This window comes from Gossypium hirsutum, chromosome A06 (assembly GCF_007990345.1).
Source record: "Gossypium hirsutum isolate 1008001.06 chromosome A06, Gossypium_hirsutum_v2.1, whole genome shotgun sequence".
Lineage (NCBI taxonomy): Eukaryota > Viridiplantae > Streptophyta > Magnoliopsida > Malvales > Malvaceae > Gossypium > Gossypium hirsutum.
Genome location: NC_053429.1, coordinates 21,451,425 through 21,462,007, shown reverse-complemented (window position 1 = coordinate 21,462,007; position 10,583 = coordinate 21,451,425). Strand labels below are relative to the sequence as shown.

The window sequence follows — 10,583 nt, the reverse complement described above, 5'->3', positions numbered from 1 at the left end:
ATACTGGACTAATAACTGTTATTGTAAGCAAATTCAATCAAAGGTAAGTAATTTTCCCAGTTACCTCCAAATTCATGTACACAACACCGAAGCATGTCTGTTAGGATCTGTATCACACGTTTAGAATGTCCATCTGTTTGAGGATGGAATGTTGTACTAAAGTGTAAACGAGTGCCGAGAGCTTCATGCAACTTACTCCAAAATCAAGATGTAAATCGTGGGTCTCTATCTGAGATAATGGAGATTGGCAGTCCGTGTAGCCTTACAATCTCAGAGACATATAATTTAGCTAATCTATCCAATGAAAAGTCCATATGTACCAGGATAAAGTGTGTTGACTTTGTTAAACGATCGAAAATTACCCAGACAGCATTTTTCTTTTTCGGTGATAAAGGTAATCCCGTTGCAAAATCCATGGTAACTTTTTCCCATTTCCATTCTGGTATTGTAATTGGCTGCAATAACCTCGAATGTACTTGATGTTCAGCCTTTACTTGTTGACATATTAAGCATTTCAATACAAATTCAGAAATATCCCGTTTCATTCCCGACCACCAGTACATCTTTTTCAAGTCACTGTACATCTTATTACTACCAGGATGTATAGACATGTTACCATTATGAGCTTCATTCAAAATCTTTTGTATCAGTTCTAAACTTTTTGATACACATACTCTGTCTCTGAATAATAAACAACCAACAGTCCCGATCTGAAATTCTGAGTCAAGAGTCGATTCACTTTGTATCTGTTTCGCTTGCAACTTATCATCATTTTTCTGAGCTTCAGAGATTTGTTGTATAAACGTCAGTCTAACTTTTAACTCAGCTATGAGTGAACCATCATCAGATAAAGACAACTGGGTGTTCAATGCCCGTAATACAAACAAGGAATTTTGGGTCAATGCATCTGCCACTACATTAGCTTTCCCCAGATGGTAATCAATTATGAGATCATAATCTTTCAATAATTCCAACCATCTACATTGTCTCAAATTCAGTTCTTTCTGTGTCATTAAATACTTCAGACTTTTGTGATCCGTAAAGATGTGACATTTTTCACTAAAAAGATAATACCGCTATATTTTTAATGCAAAAACAATAACTGTTAATTCAAGATCGTGTACCAGGTAATTTCTTTCATGCGGTTTTAGCTGCCTAGATGCATTAGCCACTACTTTACCATCTTGCATCAATACACATCCTAAACCATTCAACAAGGCATCGCTGTAAACTATAAATTCCTTACCAGATTTAGGTTGGACTAATACGGTCGCTTCCATCAATAAAGCCTTCAATCTATCAAAACTCTGTTGGCATTTATCATTCCACTAGAATTTCACTTCTTTTTACAACAATCGAGTCATCAAAGAAGTTATCATTTGAGAACCCTTTAACAAATATCTGATAGTATCCTACTAGTCCCAGAAAACTTCTAACTTCTGAAACATTCTTCGGTGGTTTCCAACTTACAATAGCTAAAATATTGTTCGGGTCCAACTGAATACCCTCTGCCGATACAACATGTCCAAGGAAACCAACTTTTCGTAGCTAGAATTCACATTTACTAAATTTAGCATACAGTTGTTTCTCACGCAGAGTTTGTAAAACAATTCTCAGATGTTCAGCATGCTCATTCACATCCCGAGAGTAAACCAAAATATCATCAATAAAAACAACTACGAACCTGTCCAGGTATGGTCTGAAAATTCTGTTCATTAAATCCATAAATACCGCCGGGGCATTTGTTAATCTGAATGGCATCACCAAAAACTCATAATGCCCATATTGGTTCTGAAAGCTATCTTCGGCACTTTTTAATCTTTTACTCGTAGCTGATAGTAACTAGATCATAGATCAATTTTTGAAAATACAGTGGCACCTCTTAATTGATCAAACAAGTCATCTATACGAGGCAATGGGTATTTGTTCTTGACTGTGACTTTATTAAGCTATCTGTAATTGATGCATAACCTCAATGATCCATCTTTCTTCTTTACAAACAATACCAGTGCACCCCGTGGTGAAAAACTGGGTCGGGCAAATCCTCTATCAATCAACTCTTGCAACTATACCTTCAACTCTTTCAATTCAGCAGGAGTCATCCTATAAGGTGCTGTAGATATCGGCATTGTCCCTGGCACAATTTCTATGGAAAATTCCACCTCTCTAGCTGAGGGTAAACCAGGTAGTTCTTCTGGAAATACTTCAGGAAACTCACAAACAACCGGCACTAACTAGATTTTCAACTCTGACACTTTGGTGTCCAGTACAATAGCAAGATAAACTTCATACCCCTTTTTAATATATCTCTATGCTAATATTGCTGAAATCACATTAGATAATCTACCCAGTTTCTCAGATTCAGTCCGGAGTAACTTACCATTCTGACACTTCAATACAATGTATTTATGCTTACAATTTACCACTGCATCATGTTGGGTTAACCAATCCATTCGCAATATTACATCAAATTAGTCAAAGGGTAACAACATCAAATTAGCCGGAAAACAATAGTCCTCTATCATCAATGGGCAATTTTTACAAAATTTATCCACCATAACATGCTGACCCAAGGGGTTTGAAACTTTAACCACAAATTCGGTGAATTCAACAATCATATTTTTATCAGATACAATTTTTTTGCATATATATGAGTGCGTGGAACCAAGATCAATCAAAGAAATAATATCAGTATCAAGTAGAGAGAATGTACCAGTGATAATATCTGGAGCCGAAGCATCTTCCCTTGCACGTATTGCATATGTTCTTGCCGGAGCCCAAGCCTCGAATTTAGCTGTTGAATCCTTTGCAGTACTATGACTACTGATGTGATGTCTCGTGATAAGTTCTAAATTTATGATTGATCGTACTTGAAAACTAACTATTATCACGATAAAGGCAAACGCACCTATCGAACAGTAGTATAGTTTATAGTAAGACCGGAATGACGAACCCACAGGAACTACAAGTACTAGTATTAACTCTCTTTTTATTATCTAGCCTAAAAATAATGGAGTTTGTTTTATCTAAATTAATTAACTAAACTAAGAATGCACAAGAAGAAAATTAGGGAAATACTTTTGGGAAAAACTGATTAATTTGGACAATACCCAAGGGAAAATCCACCTAGACTTCACTTGTTCTTTAACTCTGAATCAGATGATTTATTCACTTGACTTGATCCATAGAAATCCCTAAGTTATATTATTATCTCTCTCGAGACTAACAACGTCTAACCCTAGGTTGATTAATTGAAATCTCTTTCTAATTAAAATCCTTAGTGTTGCACTAACTCGATCTATGGATTCCTTTATTAGGTTTTGCCCTAATCCGGAAAAATTATGTCATCTTATGTCTAGGGGTACAATCAACTCCGCTTAATTATGCTAGATCTACTCTAGATAGTGACTTTTACTTCTCTGAATAAGCACATCAATACTTGAATCAATATCCTGGAATATTAAAGTAAGAATTAAGAACTCATAATTAAGAACAAATCAAATATTTATCATATAATTCAGAACATAATAACAAGATCCATCTTAGGTTTCATTCCCCTTGGGTATTTGGGGGATTTAGTTCATAAGTGTAAAAGAAAACATCTCAGAAGAATAATAATAACAAAACATAAAGAAACCCAAATATCCTGAAATAAATCGAAGCGAAATCTTCAGTCTTGAAGGAGAATCCGGCTTCTGAGATGGATCAATCGGCTTTCTTCCAGTAATTCCTTACCTCCCACTCCGTGTGTCTCTTCTAGGTACCTCCTGAGGTGTTTATATAGGCTTTAGAATGCTTCAAAGCCCTTAAGAGTGGCCTTTTCCAAATAGGACTAGACTTGGGCTCGACAGGGACACGCACGTGTGCAAGTGCTTCAACCCATGTTCGAGTCTGTTAAATAGACACGGGCATGTGGTCTACCCATGTAAGGAAGTCTAGGCCGTGTCAATTTCTCACGTTGACCCATTTTCTTCATTTTTTGTCCCATTTCTCACTCTTTTTACTCTCTTATGCTCACCTAAGTATAAAACATGAAATTAAAGGATTAAGAGCATCGAATTCACCAAATCTAAGGATAATTCATCTAAAAATATGGTAAGCATGGGATAAAAATATGTATAAATTACGGTTTATCAAATACCCCCACACTTAAGCGTTTGCTTGTCCTCAAACAAAATCCTCAATTCAGAATTAAGAATTTATTTTTTTAACTTATAATTCCTATCAATAACATCTCAAAATAAACCATAGGTAATCATACATTGAGAATTCAACTAGAAGGACATCAAAGTTTCAAACATTCCAAGTTGAGTATTTTACTACGAAAACATAGGTGTCTACCCTCATCTAAGTAATCACCTTTGATTCAAAATATCATAGAATTCAACATCCTCACTAAAGATTCACTCAAATCACTCGAGGTGTTCAAGGACAACAAATTAAGCACTCATCAATCAATAAGAAAAGTTATTACCATAGGCTTGCGTGAAAATAAAATCTCCACCACTATATAGTGAGATGATACATCAGTCAAAAGGTCTTTAAAGGGTTGTAACGTGGCTTTGGTTAGGGGGTGTGATCACAAGCTGAAAGAGAAGGTTAGAATCGAGATTGAATTGAAAAATTACCTAACTAGAAAAATACTAAACTGACAAATTACATTCCTATTTAGATGATCCTAGAGTTGAGCTTTTCTTCTCAGCATATGGAATTAAATGCTTAAGCTCTAAATAACGAATTACTACTAATATGCAAGTATGTATTTTTTTTAAGAACAAATCAAGTAATATAGAACTTTGCTAATTATCAAAAATAAAATATAGCTAAGTGATTTATTCAATTCAAATCTCGACAAAAATAGGAATTGAGGGGATTTCAACAATAATGGGTCATGGGTTAATATTGAAGGTAAATCAATGAACGGTTTGTTAGCCTCAAAGGGGTTCACTAAGGGTTAATTATGGAGGTAGGCTTTTATGGAGTGAGTGGGTTAAACCTAGGTGCCTTTATCATCTCAACATATCAAATCAAAGGTGTGGTCTTGACATGCATAATCAAGCAAGTTCTAGAGTAACAATTCGATATTGACGCACTCAAAGCAACAATAAAAGTGAGCATGAAAGAAATAATATATGCTTTAAGGGCTCAAGATCTCACAAAAAATTATGGCTTTTTTTTATGTTTAACCTGTGAATTTCAACTCAAGATAATACCTAAACTTGGGGAAACAACCTAAAAATTTATAATTCTCAAAAATCAACTTTATGATGCTTGATTCTCTAATTCCCTAAAGTCTAACAATCAATGCATAAATGCCTATGTTTTAATTCAAGACTATCAATAAAAATCATAAATTAATCAAAATTCATTCTAATAATGATATGAGAAGATTATCTAAGAACAAGACAAAATTCAGGGATTTTTCTGATAATGATATAAATATCCCCCCCACACTTAAGATGTACATTGTCCTTAATGTACAAAGTTAGATTTACTGAAAAATATAGATATAAGATTATAAGATAGGGAGAGAAGTGAAACTTCCTGAATGTTAAATGGATTCCTTGAATTGGAGTTATGGAAAGTAATAGGCCAAGGCAAGGATGAGATTGGAGGAGGATACTCCGGTGGTGGTAGAGGTTGGGTTCCACAAGTGCTGCGCCAAAAGAATATTATAACTAGTGGTAGCTATGGTCATGGTCAAGCAAGGCATGGTAGTCGTGGAAGACCTTTTCTAGTGGAGTTGCAAATTCCTAAGTAATAGTGAGCTTTGGAGCTCTTTATAACTGCGATGAAATCAATAACTCTTTAGGAAATATAAAGTAGCATGATTACTCGTAAAGAAATGGTCGAAAATATAAATTGTTTAATACAAATTATAAAACCTAAGGATGAAGTAAAAATAAAATAAAATAAAATAAAATAAAAATTAGCTTTAAAAAGATAAAAGTAAAAAACATAAAAATAATAAATAAAAGTCTTTAATCATCTTCATCGCCAGATGGTTCGCGAGGTGGGGGCAGCAGTCTTCTTGCCTCGTGGATTTGGCATGATATACCTGCAAGAAGAACTACTACTATATCCTAATGAATAGAAAAGATAACATATACTAACAAATTTGACAAGAAATTAACCATGAATTAAATTAAAAAAATTCAACCAAAAACTACTAACACTAACAAGACTCAACCAAAAGCAATCAAACTTGATGGCAGAGATGTTATGGCAAATGGCATAGTGTTAGCATGACTAGATTCAACACGAAAAAGTTAAAGTAGCTAATAATGGTAAGAAATGGTATAAAATATGTGAAATAAATCCTAAGAATGATGATGATATGGTAAGGAATTAGTAGTAAAATGTAAATAATAGGGTAAAAATTAAGATTATCATGATAGTAAGCATAAAAAAAAGGAAAAGAGATGAGAAAACCGTTAGTGGAAGACCGGTGGTATAGTTGTGGGGTATGGTTGGGATCGGTAACAGGCGTGGGTATTGAGGCCGTGTGATTCTTACAAGGGTGAGAAGAGGGGAAAACGGAAAGAGAGAGGAGAAAATAGAAGAAGAGTAGAGAGTTTAGGGGTGGTCGGTCGGTAAGAGGGGAGAGATTTCGGTGGCTAGCATTAGAGTTTTGGGGAGGGGGATGATGAATAGTGAGGGGTTTATATAGATAGTGGGGCACACGGCCGTAGGGCACGCCCGTGTGCCCTTATTTCAGCCTGTGTGTTTCGTGATTTTCAAATTTGGGCACGTCTAAAATTTGGCCCACGCCCGTGTTCTTTGGGCGTGTTGGTGCACACTGCCGTGTCATATGGCTGTGTCCTGCTTCGTTCACTTCTCCCACGCCTGTGTATATATGCGCACGCCCATGTTATTTTGATAGTATCGACCACAGCTAGTGGGCACGGGCGTGTCGCACGCCCATGTTGATTTGACAGAATTGCCCACGGACACGTCGCACAGCCGTGGCAATGTATCGAATCCTGTGTTGGAGAAAAATTTTTCTCTATTCTTACACGGCCATATCTCACGGCCATGTCGCCTCCCGTGGTATGAGCACAGCCTAAGGCACGCCCGTGTGCCTGGCTGTATGGATGTGGAAAACTTGGGTTCAAGGACTCAGTTGGTGATTTAGATGTTAAAAACTAAAATTAAAAAAAAATCAACAGTGTTAGTGCTAGGGTTGCCACCCAAGAAGCGCTTATTTAGAGTCTAAGCTCGACTTACCTCTCTTGTTGTGTGATCATGGTGGTGCGAGGAGTTTACACTCCTCCTTCCTGCTATCAATTTTATCAAAATAAGGTCTGAATCGAGTATTATTTACCTTAAAATTTTTGAATACAGTATGTGTTACCTCGACTGTACCATGTGGGAAGATGTCCATTACCGTAAAGGGAGTTGCACTGTCCGTATTGTACTCTAGAGTAGCAATTCGGGGGTCACTTTCATCTAACAATACTTTGTCCCCAACTTTAATTTGCTTCGTATCATTCCTATGTTCATTGTGGTTTCGCTTCAATTTTTCGTGTGCTTTTGGTTTTTCCTTGACAGGTTTCGCCATTCATCTAGTTCTTCGATCTGTAGCCTTTGTTCTTCATAGATGGGTCCTTTGCTGTTACTTGAACAAGGCTCATTTATGCTCATCGAACGTTTATAAACCGTAATTTATACATATTTTTTATCCCATGCTTACCACATTTATGGATGGTTTCTCCTTAGATTTGGTGAATTCGATGCTCCTAATCTTTTAATTTCATGTTTTATACTTAGGTGAGCATAGGAGAGTAAAAAGAGCGAGAAACGGGCCAAAAACGGAGAAAATGGACCTACGTAGGAAATCAACACGGCCTGGACTTCCTCACACGACCGTGTCACACGGCCGTGTCCATTTGGCAGGATCAAAGCATGACTTACACAGGTAGACTACACGTCCATGCCTATTCAACAACCTTGACCACGGGCTGGAGTAATCGCACACGGGCGTGTCCCTGCCCAGCCCAAGTATAGCCCTATTCGAAAAAGGCCACTTTTGAGGGCTCTTAGGCATTCTAAAGCCTATTTAAACATCGGAGGAGGCACTTAGAACAGACACACGGAGTAGGAAGCAAGGAATTACTAGAAGAAAGCCGATTGATCCATCTCAGAAGCTGGATTATTCATCAAGACTGAAGATCTCCCTTCAATTTCCATTCAGGAGTTTTGGGTTTTCTTTATGTTTTGTATTCATTATTCTTCTGAGATATTTTCTTTTATAATTATGAACTAAACCACCTAAATACCTAAAGGGAATGAAACCTAAGACAGATCTTGTTATTATTATCTGAATTGTATGATAACTATTTGGCTTGTTCTTAATTATGTGTTCTTAATTCTTGTTTTAATATTTCAGGATATTGATTCAAGTTAATGCTCTTATTCAGAGGAGGAAAACACCCTGTTTAAGAGTAAATTTGTCGTAAGTTGATTTCACACCTAGAGATAAGGTGATAAGATTTTACCGGATTAGGGTGAAACCTAATAAGGGGATCCATAGATCGAGTTAATGCAACACTAGGACATTAATTAGGAAGAGATTTCAATTAAATTAACCTAGGGTTAGACGTTATTAGTCTCGAGAGAGATAATAATATAACTTAGGGATTTCTACGGATCAAGTCAAATGAATAAATCGTCTGATTCAGAGTCAAATAACAAGTGAAGTCTAGGTGGATTTTTCCTTGGGTATTGTCTTAATCAATCAAATTTTCCCAAAAGATTTTCCTCAATTTCTCTTTGTGCACTCTTAGTTTAGTTAATTAGTTTAGATAAAAAAATCCCTTAATTTTTAGGCTAGATAATAAAAAGAACATAATTACTAGTACTCTTAGTTCCTTTGGGTTCGACAATCCGGTCTTGCAAAAGCTATACTACTATTCGATAGGTACACTTGCCTTTATCGTAATAATAGTTAGTTTCAAGAACGATTAATTATAAATTTTTAAAACCTGTCGCGAATATCACATATCAAGTTTTTGGTGCTGTTGCTGGGGAACTAGGATATTAGGAACACTCGATTTTTATTACTTTAGCCATTCTACTTTATTTGCAATTTAAATTTTTATTTTCTTTTCTAAGTTTTTCTTTTATTCGTTCCTGACAGGTTTTTATAGTGTATGACTAGAAGAAACACGTCGGGACCATTACTGTTTGATAGTGAGATCGATCGCACAGTTCACAGAAACCGAAGAGAAATAAGGCGAAGCTTACGATAAACAGAGGAAGAGCAAGAGGACAATACTTCAACCACAACCGAGGAGATGGCTGAAAACTAAGAAAATCCGCTACCTTCTGCAATTGCTGCTATTCAGAATCCCGCTCCACATACTATGTATGATTATGCTAAACCTTCTTTAAAAGCAAATGAATCGAGCATAGTTAGGCCTGTTGTTGCTGCAAATAATTTTGAACTGAAACTTAACACCATTCAAATGATCCAACAGTTTGTTTAGTTTGATGGTTTGCAGGACGTGGATCCCACTGCTCACTTGGAAAATTTCTTAGAGATTTGCAACACTTTAAAATTAATGGCGTTTCTGATGATGTCATTCACCTTCAGTTGTTTCCCTTTTCATTGAGGAACAAGGCTAAAAAATGGTTGAACTCGTTACCACGAGGGTCAATCACTACTTGGGAACAGATAACCGAAAAGTTTTTATTAAAATATTTTTCGTCGGCTAGAACAGGCAAATTACGTAATGATATCTCCTCTTTTGTGCAGATGGATTTAGAAACACTCTACGATGCATGGGAGAGATACAAGGATTTATTGAGAAGGTGCCCTCAATATGGGTTACCACTCTGGCTACAGGTTCAAAAGTTTCACAATGGCCTGAATCCTTCGACTCGACAGACGATTGATGCAGCCGCTGGTGGAACTATCAATAATAAGACACCTGAGGATGCTTATGAATTTATAGAAGAGATGTCACTGAATAATTATCAGTGGCAAGTCATGAGGACAAAACCAACCAAAACAATCAGCGTTTTTAACGTCGATTCTGTCACCATGCTCTCTAATCAGGTAGAACTTTAGAATAGAAAAATTGACGGTTTTCTTGGTTCTTCACAAGTTCACCCAATAATACAATGCGAAGCAAGTGAATGTGGATCAAGCAATTCAGAATACCCACCCTATGGCCACAACATGGAGAACGAGTAGTTAAATTACATGGGTAATAATCCTCGATCTCAAAATAATCCTTATAGTAATACTTACAATGCAGGTTGGAGGAACCACCCAAATTTCTCATGGGAGGCAAAAGGAATCAGAGACCACCACCTCCAAGCTTCCAATAACCACCCTACTAACAAGAGAAAAAGGCAAACCTTGAGAAGATGCTAAAAAAATTCATCTCGGTGTCAGAAACTCATTTTTAGCATACCAAGACAACACTTAAGAATCAACAAGTGTCGATTCAAGGGCTCGAAACTCAGATAGGACAGGTCGCCAAACTAATTTCTAAAAGACCACCAGGAAGTCTACCTAGTAACACTGAACCCAACCCAAAAGAGCATGTGAAAGCAATTACACTAAGGTGTGGGAA

The 10,583-nt window shown here is 36.5% G+C and overlaps 1 non-coding gene across 1 annotated transcript; it reads right to left on the bottom strand.

The window, feature by feature from the left end:
- Positions 1-9,724: 9,724 nt before the first annotated feature.
- LOC121231705 (small nucleolar RNA R71) lies at positions 9,725-9,826 on the bottom strand. The gene has a single exon (XR_005929760.1). It is a non-coding gene; the product is annotated as a small nucleolar RNA R71 (small nucleolar RNA).
- Positions 9,827-10,583: the final 757 nt, after the last annotated feature.